This window comes from Macrobrachium nipponense, chromosome 1 (assembly GCF_015104395.2).
Source record: "Macrobrachium nipponense isolate FS-2020 chromosome 1, ASM1510439v2, whole genome shotgun sequence".
Lineage (NCBI taxonomy): Eukaryota > Metazoa > Arthropoda > Malacostraca > Decapoda > Palaemonidae > Macrobrachium > Macrobrachium nipponense.
The window spans coordinates 9,035,229-9,055,169 of NC_087200.1; the positions used below are offsets into that span (position 1 = coordinate 9,035,229).

The 19,941-nt window shown below is 37.9% G+C and overlaps 1 protein-coding gene across 4 annotated transcripts in view; it reads left to right on the forward strand.

The window, feature by feature from the left end:
* Positions 1 to 19,941, forward strand: part of LOC135219114 (sodium- and chloride-dependent glycine transporter 1-like) — a 72,002-nt gene that overhangs the window by 10,270 nt on the left and 41,791 nt on the right. The window lies entirely within an intron of this gene.

A 19,941-nucleotide genomic window follows, 5' to 3' on the forward strand; every position in this document is an offset into this window, starting at 1 on the left:
ATCGGAAGCATGGTTTGATTGATTGATTGATACCATATTAATCTAGCATCGCGAAACAATATGTAGGTCATTCGGTGCCGAACTATATTATAAAAAGTTAACCCTATAAGTTTTAAGATATAATAAACGAAGAATTATTTTTGAAAAATTATCAAAAATTAATTACATGACATACATATACACCACACATACCATACATATATACACATACATACATATACACACATAAATGCATATATACAACGTTAGATACATGTATACACATACATATAACACGCATAACATATTATATACACACACCTATTACATATACCACTATTTCAATATAGAATAAAAGCAAGGCGCAGACAAGCATTACAGTTTTATCTAAACTCCCAGTTGTTAAAAAAAGAAAAATCCAAAATAACAGCGTCATGTTAAAAAGAATCCTCAATTTGCTACTAAAATTTTTGAGAAACTTAAAAAGCATTATTCTCCCTTTCCCATAGTATAGATAATTGATTTGCGCTTTGTTCCCACCAAACTGGGCCACGTCAACCCAGCAAGTGCAATAACAGTCAGTGGAACTTAGGCAATCCTCACAGCAGTACTGGTTCGTGATCCCGACCTCAATCAAACATCTGGCATAAAATTGGTACAGGCCAATGGATTTGATTGCAGGTGGCAATTGTTCTCATTTTTACATTAGTTAGTTCTAAATTTGACCAAATATTTTGCCAAAGTACTTTATGCTTCTCTCTAATTGGAGTAAATAAATTTAAAAAAAAAAAAATCCCTTTTTTTTTTTGTTTCTTGGCCAAAACAAAAAAAAAAACAGAGCAGCTTAAATGATCTGGGCTCAATACGAAAAAGAAACGCCTCTTTGGCAATTGCCATCAGCGCATTCATTTCAATTTATTAAACCCCCCCGTTTATCTAAAAATAAACCATTCTAGAAATACTTAAAACTGAATGCTTGGATGTTTTGGAATAAAAATCTTTCAGTGACTCATAGAGTGCTTCTAGAGTCCACAGTACACAATAAAACATTCTTATTCAATACTTTTTTAAAACTTCTTTGACAGTATTTAGAATTCCATATAATTTCTGCAGTAAATGCTAGGTTGCAATGACTTTGAGAGCCTTCCACTACGCTCAAAGGACGGTAAAAGCTATGCCAAAATAACCAGCGCCTGCCACTGGTTTTTGGATTCATCGGTTAAAAACTGGGATAAAATTATCATGTTGTGACATATGATCTAAAAAGGTATAACATAATATTTTATGAGACAATCTTCTTTGGTAAATTACAGTTGTTACAAAACTCTACTGCTGGGAATACAGATGCCTTCACCGGTAGTACACTTTCTGTCTGGAAGTTGTTCAAGTCTTGAGGTTGATTTCAGTGAAGGCATATGGACGTGGCATCTTTGGATAACTTTCATAAAAGCTATCAAATCTTACATTTCTTAACGACTGGCATACTAGGGATCCAGGAAGTCTTTGGAATCTGAACCAGCTTCGAACCAGAAGAGCCTGGTAATGTGAGGCTAGGGGCATTTCCCCAGCATCTACTAACATACTCTCTATAAGGGAAGTCCTAAAAGCTCCAGTAGCAATCCTAATTCCAGTATTGTGAATGGAGTCTAAAACCTTAAGGCGACTTGGGGTAGCTGAGGTGTAAACTTCACATCCATTGTTAATTTTGATAAAACCAAGGCTTTATACAATCTTAATAACTGGAGTCTATCTGATCCCCAAGATGTACTTGACAAAACTTTCAAGATATCCAAACATTTTCTGCACTTAGCCCTGAGATTTAGGATATGGGGAAGCCATGTCAACCGAGTATCAAAAATCATTCCTAAAATCCTTGTTTCATTAACACAAGATATTCTCTGGCCATTTACATATAAATCTGGATCTGCATGTATCCCTCTAATTCTACAGAAATGCATGGCTACAGTCTTTGATGAAGAAAATCTGAAACCATGCACTTCAGCCCATTTCACTACCTTATTTATTACTATTTGTAGATGACGTTCTGCTACTGACATACGTGCAGCTGCAAAAGATAAAGAAAAGTCATCCACAAAGAGTGTGTGCATAACATCAGCAGGTATTTGCTTTACTATGTCATTAATTGCTAGAGCAAAAAAGTGTTACACTTAACACACTGCCCTGAGGAACACCTTCTTGTTTACATACTTCAGACAGAACTGCTCTTACTTGTACTTGAAAATAAAGATTTTTTAAGAATAGCTTAATAAAAATAGCTAATTCTCCTCTTAAACCATATTCATGGACTACTTTCAAAATTCCATACTGCCACGTCGAAGAAAACCGTGATAAAGTGGTGCTTAGAGGTTAAGGCTTCACATATTGCAGACTCCATTCTAACTAAGATATCAACAGTGGATCGCATACTGCGGAAAGACCGGCATTGGGCCAAGAAAAGCAAAAAGTTCCCAGATCGTCCCTAAATAACCACACTAAACGAGCATTCACCATTTTCTCCATTAGTTTACACAAACAAGATGTTAAGGCAATTGGACGATAATTTCCTACGAAAGAACTATCCTTTCCAGGCTTGACAAAAGGAAGGACTCTTGCTAGTTCCCAACATAAAGGATAGTAATGTTCTTTATAAATTCTTTTTATTATACTGAGGATAAATCTCTTAGTATTCTGAGCAGCATGCTTCATCATAGAATATGAAATTTCATCAGGACCAGGAGCAGATTCTTTACACTTTGAGAGAGCCAATTCAAATTCTCTCATAGTAAATGGAATATTATAAGACTCTTCTTTTATGTTGTGAAATCAAGATAATACTGTTCCATTTGTTTTCTGCTGTTTGCATATGGTTTATCATTATCTTTTTTAGATATTTCAGCAAAATGTAGGGCAAACTCATTTGACACTACCATTTATTTTTAACACAGGTGTTTGGCTAGGTACAAACTTTCCTGCTGTTTTCCTTATCTTCTTCCACACTAATGTGATAGGAATTTTGCAATTTATGGAAGAAATGAAGTTTGTCCAAGATTTTCTTCGTGCATTTTTAATTTCAAACCTAAACTTTGCCCTAGCCTTACAAATTTCTACCAGATAATAGCTACATTTTCGTCTTTTATACCTCGTAAAACAAGATCTCATAGTTCTATGGGTTTCATGCATTTTTTGACCACCATGGTATTGGTCGGCACATACATAGACCTGATGTTCTTGTAATTGACTGAAGTCCAGCTGCAAATAAAGTAGTTATTAACAATTCAATAGCATCTTCAATGCATTCAAATTCTCTGCTGTAGCTTCGATTGAACTATGCTCTTCAAAATTTGCCCAGTCAGCTCTTTTTACACTCCAACAGGGTAATCTTGGATATGGAGGACTTGAGCCAGTGCTAACAACAATTGGAAAGTGATCACTACTGTACCTATCATCGATCACACGCCAATTGAAGTCCATGATGGCATTGGCACTACATATTGACAAGTCGATGGCTGTTAAAGTACCGGTCTGTACACGGAAATGGGTGGGTTCTACAGTGTTTAGAACACCATTTTCACTTTCAATAATGGATGACAGGCAAATTCCTCTCTCATTAGTAATTAAATCCCCCCATAAAGGATTTCTTCCATTCATATCACCTAGGATGATGAAAGGTAGAGGAAGCTGTCTGATGAGATTACAGAAATCAGTACTAGGGAAAGCTACATTTGGTGGAAGATATACAGAAACGCTTGCACTGCAACAGCTTGCAAAGAAGAATTAACAGGAAATTGCCTTTGTGGAGTATTGTGGCGAACATATAACACTGCTCCACCCTGGTTTCTATTATTTTGATTTAAATCTGAATGGAAAGCAACATATTCTTTAGGGCAAGGAATAAAATCACTGCTGAGCATAGTCTCCTGCAAAGCTATGCAAACAGGAGACAACTCAAAAATTAGCATTTTGAGCTCCTCCCATTTAGCTATCAGGCCCTGACAATTCCACTGAAGAAAATTTAAGAATTTACTTGAGTTTAGAGAGCTTGATAATAGGGCCTCTTTGAAGATATTTTGTCTTAGTAGGGTTGCCAGGAATTTGGGGAATCCTGCTTTGTTTTTTCTTATAAGGAGACTGCCTGCCACCCTCAGCCTCCTTTCTTTTTGGGACTGACATTGCTACCTCCATACAGGAAGCAACTTCTGGTTCTTGGCTGGCTGCCTCTGTAGCTGGTGTTCCAGGCTCCCAAGAAGCCATTGCATCAGCCAAGGAGGGTGAACCCCCAAAAGAGGCACGCACATCAGCAAGGACAGACGTATATTCCAAATTACTTACACCAGTCAAAACTGATGTTGCTTCCAAAGAAACTGATGCACCAGCCAAAGCTGATGCTGCCTCCGAAGAGGTTGATGCATCAGCCAAGGCTGATGCTGCCTCTAAAGAGGCTGGTGCCCCACCCAAAGCTGATGCTGCCTCTGAGGAGGCCAGTGCTCCAGCCAAAGCTGATGCTGCCTCCCAAAGAGGCAGGTGCACCAGCCAAAGCTGATGCTGCCTTCAAAGAGGCCAGTGCACCAGCCAATGCCGATGCTATTTCCAAAGAGTTTCGCACATCAACCAAGGATGATGTTGCAGTCGTAGACATTTTAATTTGAGCTTTACCCAAGTTGGTTTTTCTGCTACTCTCTGTTACATAGGAATTTTGAATTTTTCCACCTGTTCTAAATGAATTTGAAGCAGTATTCGAATTAACTTTCCTCCTTCTCAATTGTTGTCTATTTGCAGCAACACTTGCAAAAGATACCCCTGGTCTTATATATTTGTTCAGTACTCTTCTTCTGGCTTCTGCAAAAGTAACTTTCTCAAGAAGAACTCTAGTATATAGTACTTCTTTCTCAAAAAAGAAAACATCACACGAGTTCGAGGATGACTGGTGTGCTTCCACACAATGAATGCATTTTGGTTCACCATGGCAATCACCATTCTCAACTTCTCCACAATTGCAGGGTTTCTTTGCAACTTGACAGTAAAAACACCTCCTGGGTCTCGGCACGTACTGTTTCACTTTATATCTGTACCAAGCTGCTTTAACAAAATTTGGTAATTTAGATGAATTGAAAGTTAACAACAACTATGGCATAGGACACCATGTCCCATTTACTTTCTTTTTCAGTCTGTCCACCTTCAATACCCCCTGATCTTTAAGTTCATCTTCTAGTTCCTCTTCAGGATGAATCATAAGATGAGGAGCATATCTAATTCCTTTGGTATGATTGAAGGTATTATGTGGTTTACATTCACTCGGAACTCCTCCCAGTAAGCTCAAAGATTTCAATTTCTCACTTTCTTCTAATGATCTAGTCTCTACCAAAAGCTTATTTCTTCCATATGGCAATATCTTAGGCTCCCTCCCACAGCATTTTACAATATACCTATGCGCTTCAAAAACATTCATAACTTTATCCTCAAAGGAAATAGTTAGATATTTATCAAATTCATTAGGTACACATCCTCCAGATTCTTCTAAGGATTTTCTTTCCACGAAATTTCTTCTCCCTTGATGGGGAATATATGATGCCAGTGTAACCACACTGGACTGAAGAGTTCTTCCCATGTCTGGTTCCGTGCAATGGTCATCAGGATTTCGGGGTTTTAGAGGATGCAATTCCCTTACTGGGGCACCCTAGGGGTACAACCTAGATATACACCCCACATTCAGTACCTTGAGGGTTGTCAGTCCATCGAGATCAGACCCAGCACCGAATGCAGGGTTTGACAAAAGTTTCCCCTCGCTCGACCATATTGGGTACTCCAGTTCTATGGGTGGAGAGACATGCCGTCCCACTACACCCTCCTTCAACACCAGAGAACAGTAAGAGCGTGTCGAAATTCATGCTAAGGTCATCAACAAAATCCATCCGGACAGAGGAAGGAGAGAAATAGTGGAAATAGGAGGAGGTGATGCAGAGTACCAGGATTAGTCAGGATGCTCTGAATTGACCTTAGTGGCATGGCAGTACCTACCGGGGTGAATAAATCACCCCACCACCATCGCTCAATTCTTCATTGCACCATGCAAGCCCCCCCCACTACAGCAAAGTTCCTGGTCATAAGGGGAAAGTTTACTGGAGCCATTAACGAAAGCACAGATCCTCAAGTTAATAGAGCGTTGCATTCTCCACGAAAGCATTTTTTTCCTTTTTCCTTTTTTACCATCAAAAGAGCGGCTGAAATTTGCATCATAACCGCATTAGCCAGACTTTACCGTCTGTTGTCCCCTGTTCACTACTAGAGCTTGAAAAATCTTTCAAGGTCTTGAAAAATGACCTCAAAGCTTGAAAAAAAAGTAAAAATCTCCGAAATATTGAAGGTTATGCACAGAACCTGAAACAGACAAACTAGCGAAAAATGAGAGCAGGTTTCGGTCAGACGGCTGCCTAGTGTTCTTATCACAACTTTCTTGTCAGATATGTGAGAGGTTTTATTCAGAAGAGAACAGCATCACTGATATGTTGCACAACATGGAGCCAAAGGAAGCAGCAAGTACTGAAAGACAGATGCAGTCCGTCATTAAACTTGCCCTGAATTTTTCCTCTTTAGTGTCTAAGTATTAGCTTGATGACTTGCCGGAAGAATGGAGGGCCCTAATTTGGGCAAAGGAGACAGTGCATCCATTGCTTTCTCGAGATTGCCCCTCTCAGAAGTACCTGAATTTTGGCATAATTTAACCCTTAATGGATGGATATACTCACATGAGTAGTAGTATGTCAGCTATAAATAATTTTGCAAAGAAAAGTGCAAAGAAATATTAGAAAAAACATGCATAAATCCCAAAAAGTTACTGCATCTTCGTTCTAGGTTAATTTATGTAAACATTTTACAACAAATATGATCACAATTTGCTATTGATTTCATTTACCTGTTTTGATATTGGGTGAGCTGTAAATATAATTTTAAAAAACAAAATATTTTTTTAAAAGAAAAAACATGTATAACTTGGTAAAATTTACAACTGTCTTGTAAAATAGGCCCCACAAGGGGTTGCAAATAGTAATTTTAACTTCTCGTGGAAGGTATGGAAATTTTTTCTTACAACTTTTGCATATATATCTTCCTCAATCCATTGACGTGTTTTTTTCTTGAACTGGTCGACCTCAAAGTTACTGAGGCCTAAAAAGGGGTGGGGCAACCCCCTAAACCCCCAAAAGGGGGCGTGGCCACCCTGACCCCAAATCGACTCCACTATTCTGAGGGGGCGTGGCCACCCCTGACCCCAAATCAACTCCACTATTCTGGGGGGGCGTGGCCACCCCTGACCCCAAATCGACTCCGCTATTCTGGGGGGGCGTGGCCATCCCTGACCCCAAATCGACTCCACTTGTCTTATAAGCTCATATATGTAGATGACGTGCAAAAGGGGGCGTGCGCCCCCCTGACCCCAAATCGACTCCACTTATTGATGAGCTCATGCTCGTCCATGAGGTCCAAAAGGGGTGGGGGCGTGGCCACCTGTGACGTCACGTAACTCTACGGGAATAAAACCACCATTTCAACCCCGCCCTGACCCAAAATTAACTCCACTTTTCTACCCACCGTGACATCACATAAAACTCTACGGGAATAAAACCATCTTTCAAACACCCCCCCCCCCCGCCCCAAATTGACTACAACTTTCTATCCCCGTGACGTCACATAACTCTTCGGGAATAAAACCATCATTTCAACAACACCCCCCCCCCCCGGCCCCAAACCAACTCCACTGTTATGACCCCCGTGACGTCACGTAACTCCACGGGAATAAAACCATCATTTCAACCACTGACCCCAAATTGACTCCACTTTTCTACCCCCCATGACTTAACGTAACTCTACAGGAATAAAACCATCATTTCAACCCCCGACTCCAAACCGACTCCACTCTTATGACCCCGTGACGTCATGAAACTCTACGGGAAACCCATCATTTCAACCACCGACCCAAATTGACTCCACCCTTATGTCCCCCGTGACGTCACGTAACTCTGCGGGAATAAAACCATCATTTCAAGCCCCGACCCCAAACCGACTCCACTCTTATGCCCCCGTGACGTCACGAAACTCTACGGGAAACCCATCATTTCAACCCCCAACCCCAAATCGTCTCCACCCTTATACCGTCTGTGACGTCACCTAACTCTACAGGAATAAAACCATCATTTCAACCTCTGACCCCAAATATTAAATCCCACAATTATACCTGTTGAATCAGGATTGCTTTTTTGCGACTCATGTCCCCTTTAATTGTTTTCAACGTAACTGGGACGTTTACCTCCTCCTCCTCCTCCTATAAAAACTCTAAATTTATATATGCACATCCCGAATATAGCCTCTATCAACTTCTCTCTCTCTGCCTCCCTCCCTCTCTCTCTCTCTCTCTCTCTCTCTCTCTCTCTCTCTCTCTCCTCTCTCTCTCTCTCTCATCAGCTGTTACCTGTTACATTTTGTTTTATATATACATAGCTGCTTAGATATTCAGAGTATCATGATAAAAGGATATTAAGCGGCTGACTTCAGCCTAACGTGAGACATATATTTATCACAGAATTTAAGTCTTAATCTCCATTTTCCCATGCCAAAGTATACCCAAGGACACAGGCACACATTTCAATTTTGTTTATTTATAAGTATAATACCGAGTTTGAAAGAGGTTAAGTGAAAAATCAAATGACAGACGGAATTGTTATTTTATATTTGTAACCAATGCTAAATACAGGGGGAATGAATTAATATTCTATATAAATACATACAATGGTCAACCAAGTCGTGTTAACCCGCCCGCTTTGACTGATGCCAGCGGGAAAGATAGCATATTTGACATAGTCATACGATGATTCAAAATCAGTATTGCTACGAAAATCCCACACGGAGTGAACTTCATCTTTGGAATACAATACTTCATCGAAACACCGTATGTCACACCTGATTATTACTTCCCGACTGAACACCATAAATACAACCGACAAGGGAAAATTGACGTTATTCCTTACCCAAAGTGTATAGAGTAAGTGCAGCTCCCCGACCCTCCATCCCTACACAGAGTGAATAAGTCACTATCCGGTAAGTAGCATATAAAACACTTTCCATTTACTTGAACATATAGTAAATATTAAAAACAGCAATAAGATTCATCTGTATACGGAATAGATATTCACATAAAATAATGTACCCATTGAAAGAAGCGGAATATATAAACACTCATTATTTCTCCCTTTCAGATAATTATGGGAAATAACTCTGGTAGTGAACTGTCAGACGCCATTAGTATTATGGTGTTGGAGCACCAAACTCATTTATTAGGAAGGTGAAAACGGGTCATGACCATGAAGCAGGAGAAGGAGAAGTAGCAGGTGATGCAACAACTCCCACTGGCAGCCCACAACAGTGCAACCCCCGACCAACTTCGCCACCACCCACTACTGAAGGAAACAAGCAACCCGGTGAAGGTATGTAAAACCAATGTGTTATATATTTATTTAATAACAGTTCCTGATTCCATAGAAACACGCACTCTTTTTCTCCGTTTCCCTATTTTTGATTTCAAATGTATTGTGGGCATAGAAAAAAACACGTATATAATTATTCATAAGTATTTATTGACCACATAAAAGACAGTTTACAAATTCAATACACTAATCGCCGTCAGACCGCCTCAGCATGCATCCCAATATAACGTCCATGTGTATCCTTATGATAACCCGAATATTCCGAAAAGTGTTTAAGAGGAAACGACTAAGACATCTTAGCAGTTTATCACCGACGCTCACGGGTGAATGATTCTCACAGCTCATCCTGAAATAAGTAAAAAAAGTTATGTGATTCAAGGTGTATGATACATATATAGAATATATCCTTAATAGAATGTAAATGGGGTAATATAAAAATCAAAGAAAAATATGCATTTACCTTAGTTGTTTAAGATGCGGAGATATTCCTTGTATGTAATAGCGCGTTTGACCCCCGACCTCCAATGTGAACATTCAAACTTTTTCAAATATTTAAAATAATATCCCGTTATCCATTTATCATTACCTCTCAAACGAGTGAATGAGAATATACATTTTGTATTAAGGATAATACTGTTTTCACACCTCGGTGACTCACGCAATGAACAAAAAAACTAACGTAAAGACCGCACTTGTACGATTTATCAGGTTGTATTTGCTTTATTAGTCGATAGAGGTTATATTCGGGATGCGCATATATAAATTTTGGGAAGTCATTCGAATAAACTTTCGGATTTATACCATAACTATCAAAAAAGAAGATTATATTTCTAGGTGATTTTTCCAAGTAAAAACATACCCCATGACCAACAATATTAATATCAGTAGATGAAGATAATGTATTAGATATAAAAACTAAAGGTTTAATTCTATTCTCTGGCAATGTCAATAATCCTACTTCATCTGAAGCGAACACACCTAAATATTTAACCCGGTCACCGAGTGAACCTTTTAAACTTATTTCAATTTCTTTTGTATCCATTCCATTTAACCTCTAACATCACACTGAATAACCCTATCCGCATCTGCCGTTAAAATACCCTTGGTATCCCCGAAAAGTAAAATAATGCAAGGGTTAGGCATAGCTGTACCCAGCCTGATCGATATTCGCAGGTTTGCCGAAATTTCCACTGGCATGGAATCTTCAACATCTTCCACCACAAAATTAAAGCAGTAAATAGCTTTACCATTTTTAAAACTATCAAAAGTGATCAGATTATCACCGCCACCCCCCTTATACTTTTCTGCGTCTCGTGATATAATTGCATGATGGTATTAGGGAAACTACACTGAATATTATATACAGTATTCCCATTAACGGTAATATGTATATCATTTAAATAGAAAGATTGAAAATATAGGCTATTGGCCGCGTAATCACCTGAAAATTTTTCCATATCAATCATATTCAAAGTGATTTTTTCAGGTATACAACTGTTAAAAGGCTGATCAATTAAAATCGAATTTTCATTTTGCCCAATAACATATGTCTTGTATAAAGTCTTATCAAATATATATTGTATAGGATTAACTGCTATCGTCCATTACCCAGTTATTATTCGCTAATTTGAGTCTAAGTCTCAAGTCAATCGAATCCAGTAAATACATGTCTATAGTCGCTATATCCAAAAGAAGTGGAAAATATGTATACACGCCCCTCGTTTGAATGTCACCCATAACTGCTGGTTTGACCGAAGGTATTGGCAGTAAATTGCCGAGTTACCCCATGTGTTACATGATAGTCATCGTATAAAAATCCTGCCCGACCAGTGGTAGGTAATGCCGAGGGTTTTATCATTTTCAACATTTTGATATATGATTGATAGATGAATACAGGACAGGATTCCACCAACTTTTCATTCAAGAAAACAGAAGCGGATTTAAATAATGTATTACTTATACCATTAACGACAGACATGTGGTTATCATCCGCTAATTGCGCGCCGGCCCTATCTATTGTGATATATAATTCTAAAGCTATACTTGACAAATCTAAGAAAGAACCTGCCACTCCATTAACATGAAATTCTATATATTTATCAGATAGAACTTGATTTATGGAAATATTGCAAGGTGTAAAATCCAGTCTTTCCTTTGAATTAATTGAAGTTTCAATAATTCTCCGTCTATTAACATTCGGGAACAATTCTGATATACCCGCAATATACGATGAAACAGGAACTTGATTACCAGTTCCAGGTATGTTAGGAACTACGCTAGCCATATTTTGTGTTTATATAACTTTAGATGAAGGGTAGAACAAGTGCGTACCCACCGAATGTCAATTGATGAATGAGTTACAAAAGATCGTACACGTCCTTATTATATTTACTTCTAGATTTCACGCATGTATACCCTTCCTCTTTCTACGTATTTTCTTTCCTCCCACACTCGACCGTCTAACTAATCGTTTCACCGTTTTCTTCCATCTCGTTCTTCTTCTTCTCCTTCCAGTACCGCTTAAAATTCGTTGTCCAGTAGTTTTGAGGGTTCTTATACCATTTCGTTTTTGGGATTCTTTTAAAGGTAAACCATCGTTTACCATATCAGATGACACAGATCTACCGAATTCATTAATTGAAGGTTTCGCGGCATTAAATAGAAAAGGAAGCACTTTACGTGCAATACCACTTATGGTAGAAAAAATACCACTTCCCTGCCTGTGGCCGGGATAGAAAACGGAAATATCCTCAAACCCCTCTCCTTAATAAAGGGTCTGATAAAAATAGTTTTTTAAATTCTGCCTCTGAAGGAGGCGCGAATAACACTCATTTTACTGTTTATACTATTCCCAAACAAATTAAGTGGAGCTTGATTCGCACGTTCTAGTTGACTTGAGGGTGTTACAATCACGAATAAGGAATGCCAAGGGTGAACATCGAATTATATATGTACCTATTCATCTAATTTTCCTCTAGGTTTTATACGGAGCAGGCAAGTAACACTCGAGTCTTTAGTGAAATGTAAAAGGTGTCCATTTTTGATCCGTGATAAGAATAGAAATCTGATCCAAGATGTTCGTGTTCAACAATTTGTAGACTGTATTATGCATTCCTTTTCCTCTACCACTTGCTAAAGTAAAACAGTCCAATATATTGACTAGTCTCCCGCCAAATATCGTCGGTTGAACTATATCCGTATACACATATATATAATCTACCCCACAATTATCAGGTAGAGAATCAAGGGAAATGTGTTCATTCAATTCATGCCTGCCATATATTTCATAACCGGTACTAATATGAAAACCTAATAATTTTGCTGCTTTTCCGCTAAATTTGACGTATATACTTTTAACGTCCCTTGGTCTCAATTTCTCTCTCTTGATACATAGCATAGTAATTCTCCTTAAATCTTCATCCCAATGAAATATGCCGTTACTATTAAAATAATTTATGAAATTATCACCGTAATAAACTTTCAAATAATCATACACGTTCTTATTAAGAGCTCTCATGAGTCTCTTCATATCCCCCGCTAACATTGCTATTCTCGGTCTATACAAATATGTATGCCTATCACGTTTATGACGCTCTGTAATAAATTCGAGAGTGAATAAATATAGCATAATAACTCAGTCGTATACTTCTTGGAAGATTTATCGGGTGAAGAAATAAAGGGTGTATTTTATCGTGAAGAATTAATTCCCACAAATCTACCAGAAACGTATGATATCACTATTCTGGGAAGGAGGAGGAAAAATAATAAAACTCAATATTACGTTCATTAGAAAGGTTATCCGAGTCAATTCAATTCCTGGGTTGATGAATCTCAAATTGTACGGATATGAACCGTACACAACCTTTAATACATAAAAAATAAAAACTTTATTTTATTCATTTCTGGTTTATCACCCAGTGAAAGAAGTAGTCATTCACATCTTAAACGGTGGTTTGGTGTCTACTCTCTCGGAAATTTTTAGATTTTTTTTTGTGGTAATCTATCTCAAGATAAGAAGTTTATTAAACACTTAAGAAATTGTAGACGAGAAATTCACCGTGTCCTTGAAAACAACGTCCATATCTAAGAAGAAAATATACTGAAAAGTCGTAAAGGGGAGACTATTTTATCGGTGTTATTGCCTATTGCTGCGAGTTTGGTAGGAAGTCTTTTTAATTGAAAATGGAGTTTTACGTTATCCCTGCCATTACTTACGAGAGGTTAATGAATAGAAAAGAGGTTTGTGATGGTGATATTAATAACCTGGAGGGTACTGGCAAGTTGGATACAGCAGCTGTTAGTAGTAGCAGACACGTCCCTCTTGATATCCAAAAACTACCTATGCCAGCTATATCGCTCACGGGACCTCCTCCTCCTCCTCCTCCTATAAAAAGTGTAATTACGTTGAAAACAATTAAAGGGGACGTGAGTCGCAAAAAAAGCCATCCCGATTTAACAGGCATTATTCCAATATTTTTTAAAGAACCTCAAAAGTTATACGTTACGGCTTTTGTTAAGCACTCACAAGATTCTAACACGGTTGAATGGAATGAAGAAGGACATTTAACTCATCCACTCACAGGTTATAATATTTTAGATATAGCTCGAGAATTTCAAGGGAATAAAAAAACCCACGTTGATAATATTTCCAATTATCACTACTTCATTGAAATGGCAGGGATTAAAGATTGGATGTTAAGGAATATAGCCATTAAAAAACAAATCGAAATGTGGCGAAATATGGTGAAAATGGGAGGAGGAGGAGGAGGAGGAGGAGGAGGGGGAGGGGGAGGTGGGAAAATGAAGGTGGTACATGCGAAAAACAAGATGGCGAGTGTGTGGAAGAAAAGAAACATGGTGATGTGTGGGTGGCTTATTAACATTTTAGGAACAATGATACCTGAGCTGTTTAATCTGTGATACTGATTTTGCTAAAATGGATGTAGGCGCATCTTTAATGAGTCATATGGTGGGTATATGACCTTTGGCGTGAGGAAATGATAAGGTTTGTTTATTCGTGTGAGTGTGAATCATAGCTGGGAGTGAGGGAGGCTTGATGGTTCGTCACAACTAGTTTGTAATCAGTGTTTGTGATAGAGGGAGCTCGGGTTGCAGGATTTTTGTAGCGATACTGATTAGCTCTTGAAGGATTGTCACATCAAGACGTGAACTCTCGCCATGGCTTCATCAACCTCCTCGTGCAAGTTAATTTTCGGGAACTTGTCCGAAAATAAGTTCAGGAAGAGGAATATGTGTTTAGTACTGGCCACTAATTGTGTCACCTGCAGGAATTACGGTATGGTGGCAGACGTCATTCGAGCTTATCCGTATGCCGCATTGACAGGTTTTCGATATTCTCGCACTGGTGCATCATATGCCTGTCTTCGTGATAGGGGTATTGAGGGGTCCGCCATTGTGAAAAGACCTGAAAATATCACATCTTGGGAATGCGACAAAGAAGTTGATCTACCCACCATAGCTACCTTATTAACCCAATACGGTATCGGCGCCCCCATTGAAGATAATGAAAACGCGCAAAAGAGTGTGGCTTATTCCAAAGATGAAGATCATGCCGATCGTTTGGGCACGGATAGCAAACAGATGAGGTTCAATCACTTTTTCTTTTTGGTCAAGAAATTGAAGGACGAATTATTTAAATCATCGTATGACTATGTCAAATATGTTATCTTTCCTGATGGCATCGGTCAAAGCAGGCGGGTTATCATGACATGGTTGAATCAATATTTACCTGTGTTAGCTACATTCAGTGATGAAATGAACAAAATCGGTAAAATATGTTGCGTGGCTATAATGAAAAAGAATTTATCCCTGTTGGAGGAAAGTTGTGTGGAAGATTTATATATGAAAAACTTGTTAGCTAAATTTAAAAGCTATGAGGTATTAGATGAAACGTCATCTTTGATACACAGTTGGGAAGCTGTTGGAGAAGACGTATGTGGCATATACTAGGGTTGTGATGTGGCCGTGTGTTTCGATGAAGTATTGTTTTTGATGTGTTTGTACAGTTTTTTTCCATTGTAAGTATTTGTATGGAATATTAATTCATTCCCCCTGTATTTAGCATTGGTTACAAATATAAAATAACAATTCTGTCTGTCATTTGATTTTTCACTTAACCTCTTTCAAACTCGGTATTATACTTATAAATAAACAAAATTGAAATGTGTGCCTGTGTCCTTGGGTATACTTTGGCATGGGAAAATGGAGATTAAGACTCAAATTCTGTGATAAATATATGTCTCAGGTTAGGTTGAAGTCAGCCAAATATCCTTTTATCATGATACTCCGAATATCTAAGCAGCTGTGTATATATAAAACAAAATGTAACAGGTAACAGCTGAGAGAGAGAGAGAGAGAGAGAGAGAGAGAGAGAGAGAGAGAGAGAGAGAGAGAGAGGCTATAATCGGGATGCGCATATATAAATTTAGAGTTTTTATAGGAGACCTTACAGACCTTACAGACCTTACATTTCGTTCGGGTTGCCCCAGGTCCCTCAGTGTGAGGCGCCTCTAATGTTTACCAGAGAGTTGCTAGTACATCTTCCGGTATATTTTGCATCTTCCAATCTTGGATGGTCTGGGATGCAGTTTAGATATTTGTCGAGCTTATTCTTAAACACATCTACGCTCACTCCTGATATATTCCTCAGATGAGCTGGCAACGCATTGAATAGACAGCTTGCATTATCCGATGCTGGGTGCGTGTGGCAGTGGATTAATGTTCTGGGTGTGGCTTTCCTTATTTGTCCCTCTGGTAATAGTTTTGGGGCAACTTAATAATCTACCTTCTGCTTTGCTCTTTCTGATATTTTTCAGTTCCATGAGATTTTCTTTTCGTTATTCATTGTCTATCTGTTTCCATGCCTGAATTATCATGTAGCGTTCTCTTCTCCTTTCTAGACTATATAATTTTAAGGATTGTAGTCTTTCCCAGTAGTCTAGGTCCTTAACTTCTTCTATTCTAGCTGTAAAGGACCTTTGTACACTCTCTATTTGTGCAATATCCTTTTGATAGTGTGGGTACCATATCATATTGCAATATTCAAGTGGACTACGAACTATGTTTTATAAAGCATAATCATGTGTTCAGCTTTTCTTGTTTTTGAAGTGCCGTAACAACATTCCCATTTTTGCTTTACATTTTGCAACAGAATGGCTTTATTTGATCATTGCATAACATGTTCCTATTTCAAACGTCCCGGTTACGTTGAAAACAATTAAAGGGGACATGAGTCCAAAAAAGCAATCCGTTATTAACAGGTATTATTGTGGGATTTTGGTATTTGGGGTTGGAGGCTGAAATGATGGTTTTATTCCCGTAGAGTTATGTGACGTCACGGGGGGCATAAGGGTTGGGGGGTGGAGTCGAATTTGGCAAGCATCGGGGGTTTGAAAGATGGTTTCCCGTAGAGTTTCGTGACTTAGGTCACGGGGGGCATAAGAGGGGAGTCGGTTTGGGGTCAGGGCTTGAAATGATGGTTTTATTCCGAAGAGTTCACGTGGAGTCGGTTTGGGTCGGGGGGGGGGTGTTGAAATTATGGTTTCATTCCCGTAGAGTTATGTGACGTCACAGGGGTAGAAAAGTGGAGTCAAGTTGGGGTTAGGGGGGGGGTGTGTGTGTTGAAATGATGGTTTTATTCCCGTAGAGTTACTAGACGTCACATGTGGTCACGCCCCCACCCCTTTTGGACCTCATGGACGTGCATAAGCTCATCAATAATGTGGAGTCGATTTGGGGTCAAGGGTGGCAACACCCCCTATTGCATGTCATCTACGTATATGAGCTTATAAGACAAGTGGAGTCGATTTGGGGTCAGGGGGCCACGCCCCCTTTTGCACGTCATCTACGTATATGAACTTATAAGACAAGTAGAGTCGATTTGAGGTCAGGGGTGGCCACGCCCCCCAGAATAGTGGAGTCGATTTGGGGTCAGGGTGGCCACGCCCCCTTTTGGGGTTTGGGGGGTTGCCCCGCCCCTTTTTGGGGGTTTGGGGGCTTGCTCCGCCCCTTTTTAGGCCTCACGTACAAACATGAGCTTATCAGGAGGGGGGGAGGGGGGAGATTAGAAAAGTTGAGTCTATATGGGGTCTTTTCCTCTTAATATAGATATATATAGATATAGTATATATATATATATATATATATAATATATATAATAATATATATATATATATTATTATATTATTTTCTATATGTATTATATCTATATATATATAATATATTTATTATATCTATATATATATACTATAGCTAGTATATTTATCTATGTCTATATATATATCATATATATATATCTATATATTATAATAATATTATATGTTATATATATATATATGTAATATATATAATATATTATTATATATATATATATACTATAATCTACCCGATAATAAATAATATATATTATATACCAATTTTAACCAAAGGCTGCGATGGACATATGCATGCTGCGCATAGTTCCTTTCAGGTAGTTTTAACAGTAAAGCATTTTATTAATTGATTCCCCAGTTTTCACTCGAGTAAGGAGAGTTACCTCACTCTATATCAGGTTCCATAAGGTTGCAGATAACTTGCTGGATAATTATTGATATTCAATAAAGAAATGCTGATATGAAAGAAAATTAACCTTTATTTCGTAAGTGAACTTTTTTTTAACAGATTTTACCGATGTAATTCGTATTATAAGACTGTATTATTATATATTTTTTAAATTATCTAACATGTAGTTTTAATGAATTTTAAATATATATATATATATATATATATATATATATATATATATATATATATATATACATATATAAATAAAAAACAATTTTTTCATGTTGCAATTGGAGGTTTTCCTCCTATTCACCCTTTCAAACCTTCTTCATGTCAATTTCCTTTTCAGCATTGAATGATTGACCTCAAAGGTCCCAGCATTTGGCCTAAATTCTATATTTCCTACCTATTTTAAACAATTGTTGAGAGAAAGTTGTTTAAAAGTTCACCAAGGGTTCTACTTCTAAGGTACCGGACTACTCAAATATAATTTTATGCAATCAGTGTACTACACAATTCTTGTATTCAGGTTTAGTAGTATCACTTAACAGCATTACTGAACTAAATACAGAATTTAGGACAAAGGCCAAGCACTGGGACCTATGAGGTCATTCAGCGTTGAAACGGAAATTATCAATAAAAGATTTGAAGGGTGCAACAGGAGGAAAACCTTGCAGTTGCACTATGAACTAATTGTCAGGAAAGGCTGGAAAGTAAGCAGTTGTAAACATAAAAGGAAGGTATTGCATTTGTTAGAAAACACACATTCTCTCTCTCTCTCTCTCTCTAATGCGAAGAGTGGCTCTATGCGTTTTGTTACCCTTATTATGTAATGAACATGAAATAAACTTGTGGCAAGACAACTGAAATGTTCGTGTATCGCTATTACTGTTTGTACGTTCATACGATAGTATAAACACACACATACATGACTATTATTTATGTTTTTATTTTCAATTGGTGCATCAAATGTTATGTGTTAGCACATAATTTTGAATTATTTGGCTAAAAATCGTCGTTAACAATTAAATACATCTGAATTATTTAGATTTACAAAGTATCCACATCCGCATCCGCAAATTCAAACGCTTGATATCCACAAGTCTGTTCAAATTCGACAAATAAGCACTCAGCAATCAAATCAATCTAAAATCTAAATGCAAAACTTATGAGTGACCAACCACTAAAGTATAAAATCTTTACGTTAATGTGAAACCAAAATTCTCTCATACGGAGAGAGAGAGAGAGAGAGAGAGAGAGAGAGAGAGAGAGAGAGAGAGAGAGAGAGAGAGGATGAACCATCAAACGAGAATGGTCTCTGATATCGGAATGAGCGAAAATTGCTCTCGTAGTATGGAAACTGGACAAGAAATCTCAGCCCCAAAATAGTTGGGCAACGAGACACTACTATCTCTTAAAATTCTCTTTCAAAACAATACATAGAAAGTTGGATTACAATCACAAATAATATTTATTATTACATGATTAAAGACAATAAAAGTCTCTTAAAATAAAAGGAATAATTATTTAAATTGAAAGCATATGCTAAGTGACATCACTTCCTATAGATGCCGTATTCTTATAGAGAATGTTCTAGAACGATCTTAAGAAAGATGATGCAATCTTCCTGATTTTACAAGTATGACAAACGAACATTACTGGTTTGCTACCGATCGCACATGCATGACTGACATGTCTCCAAAACAAAACAGAGAACTCGAGCTCCTCTTATCTCAAGTGATGACAGCAACGGACGATGCCAATTTCCCTCCCATATCACATTCTACGTTATTCCTTTACTTCAAACTACATTTTTGTGAATTCTGTACACACATTATTAGAACATATTAAATCTAAGCAAAATCAATACTGAATCTGAAAACACTGCAAACATTTCATAGTTATTGATGGATGTATGATATTTAGG